Below are 3,063 nucleotides of genomic sequence, written 5' to 3'. Positions count from 1 at the left end.
TCATCATCCCCAGGAAGGTACCACTCACGGTGGAGGGGGGAGAGAAAGCGAGGATGGTCTGCTGGCAGCCAGCGAGAAGCAAACAAGGGGCAGTGCAGGAGTCCGAGTGCGGGCGCTGGGCGAGGTGGCTCAGCAGGGTGCAGCAGCCCTCGGCACATGCCGAAAGCGGCATAAGGAAATGCTTTTTTTGCACCCCCCACAATTGGCCTGTGGAACTCACTACCACGGCGATCCAGAGCCGTCATAGCAAAAAAGGGAAGGGCTAGTTATATGGACAGTGAAGTGAGAACACCCAGCCTTGTATTAGTTAAGATTAAAACTGTTTCAGGGCTATAAGCCTTCATGCGGCCACCTGGAATAACCCAGGCACTAACTTCCTGGGGTAAGGAATAAGTTTCCCTCATGGGCAGGTTATTCCATAATTGTCCACTCCAGGGTTTGTTGCCTTTTTACTCCTAGGGGAATTCTGCATCAAAAAATTAAAAATTCTGTGCAGAATATTTTAAAATTCTGCAAAATTCTACATATTTTGTTTGTCAAAATAACACAGCCATAATCACACTGGTTTCAATTATTTTGGTAATTAAACTGCAATACAATGGATGGAGAATTGGAGTGGGGAGCACTGGAGGAAATCCCCAAACCCCCTCTGTCTAATAGTAATGTAGCTAGTATTGACCCTTTCTTCTAGTTGTTAGTCAACAAATATATGGCCATCTGCTCACTGTTACATCATAGGCAACTGAAGAGCAAGTGAGGGCTGGGGACTCAAACTCACAATATTGGCTACTGACCATCTCCAGAAAGATCAGTAGCAAACAGTTCATGGAGCACATTTTGATATGAAATTTTTTCAGTCCCAAAATTTAGACAGGTTCTAATCACTAAAGCGCCATAAGCATTTCTAAGGCCACACTTTACAATAAGGCTCCTTTACACCATTCTGCAATGTAAAGGAGCTTTAAAATTTTTACACCTGTTTTATACTCCTGGGGGAATTCAGTAAGAAGAATGAGAACACTTCACTAAGCAGGCAGACTGCTACATTCTGCTCTGCCTGAGAGGACAGTCTGTTCCACACCTACCTCCTGAGAAACACCCCAAAGCCCTGCCCCTCCACACCAAGCATACCACAATAGCGAGCGAGAGGAACAGAGTGTCTCTCTCTCTCTCTCATATGTATGACTACCCAGCCCTCCTGTCCCTGCGGGGATTTGTGTCTCTACTGGCTGCTCTGGGCAGCCAAACTGATCTGTCTGCACTGCCGGGGAGGGGCACATGACCACTCTTGCGGCTTTCCTTTGTATCCCCTTTAGAAATAATTTTTCTGCAGGGAAGCAAAGAAATTTGCAGAGGTCATGAATTTTGTGCACGCGCAGTGATGCAAAATTCCCCCACGAGTACCCCTTCCTCAGAGGCATCTATTAGCTCAGAGGTGGGCAAACTACGGCTCGCGGGCCACATCCAGCCCACGGGACAATACTGCCCGGCGCCTGAGCTCCCGGCTGGGGAGGCTAGCCCCCCGGCCCCTCCCCCGCTGTCCCCTCTCCCCCACAGCCTCAGCGTGCGCCACCAGCGCTCTGGCCTGCTGCTCTTGTCGGGCAGTGTGGGCGGCGTGGCTGGCTCCGGCCAAGCAATGTAGCTGCGAGCTCCTGCTGCTCTGAGCAGCATGGTAAGGAGCGGGGAGCGGTGGGGGTTGGATAAGGGGCAGAGGGGTCCAGGGGACAGTTGGATGGGGTGGAGGTTCGGGGGGGGTCAGGGGAAAGGGAACAGGGGGATTGGATAGGCATGGGAGTCCTGGGGGGCCTGCCTGGGGGTGGGGGTGTGGATAGGGGTTGGGGCAGTCAGGGGATAGGGAGCAGGGGTGGTTGGACAGGGGGTGGGGTCCTGGGGGGGTGGTTAGGGGCAAGGGTCCTGGGAGGGAGTGATCAGGGGACAAGGAGCAGAGGGGCTTGGATGGGTTGGGAGTGCTGAGGGGGGCAGTCATGGGGCGGGAAGTGAGAGAGGGAGGATAGGGGGCGGGGTCAGGCAATTTGGGGAGGCACAGCCTTTCCTACTCGGCCTTCCATAGAGTTTCACAACGCTAATGTGGCCCTCAGGCCAAAAAGTTTGTCCACCCTGTATTAGCTGCTGCCAGATGTAGAATACCTTACTAGACTGGATGGTTCACCATTCTGAACTAGTATGACAAGTCCTATTTTGCAATCTATGTTATATAAAGAATTTTAGCTGTTTAAAGAAAGACTTGAGGCAGACAATCTACAGCACATTGGGAATGAGGTTGGATGTTGCAACATCTCAAAGCAATGATCATTAGTCAACATAATATTGAGTTTCTATTCTCAGAGTTCACTGCATGGAGCATGAAGAGACTATTTCAGAGATGAATTGCTTGGAGTCCATCCATACTGAAAGAGATTTCTCAGTTTGTATTTCTGTGAGACTCTCACTTGTTCTCTAGCTGAGTCTTGAAGACAGGTGCAGATAATTAAAAGTATTTGAGAGATTATAGTCGGTTCTGAACAGTTCCATACCTTATTATAATTATTGGCAAAATATCCTCCCAGATGAGAAACTTTTCCTAACTCTACCCAGCTGGGCATGAATTGTAGTTTAGTTTAGAAGCAACTAGTGATTTTGTTCCTTGCTGTAAGACTAAATTAAATTATTTTGTAGTGTTGGAAGGGAGGTGAGCTCTGAAGTGGTAGACAACAAGATTAGTTGGCTTTAGGAGTACACCACGCTCCCCTACACCAGTCTGGTTGGTGGCTCAGCAGCGGACCGGGGCTAAGGCAGGCTCCCTGCCTGCCCTGGCTCTTTGCAGCTCCTGGAAGGGGTCGCCGTCTCCCTGCGGCCCCTAGACGCTGGGGCATCCAGGGACTGGGAGGCTCCACGCGCTGTCCCCTCTCTGAGTACTAGCTCCACAGCTTCCATTGACCAGGAACCACGACCAATGGGAGCGGGGGGCGGTGCCTGCGGGCGTAAAAGTAGTGTGTACCGCACAGAGCTGCCTGGCCGCCCATGCACTTAGAGACCGCAGGGACCTGGCGACCACTTCCAAGA

The sequence above is a fragment of the Natator depressus genome, chromosome 4 (assembly GCF_965152275.1).
Source record: "Natator depressus isolate rNatDep1 chromosome 4, rNatDep2.hap1, whole genome shotgun sequence".
In the NCBI taxonomy this organism is placed as follows: domain Eukaryota; kingdom Metazoa; phylum Chordata; order Testudines; family Cheloniidae; genus Natator; species Natator depressus.
This window is presented reverse-complemented; position numbering follows the sequence as displayed.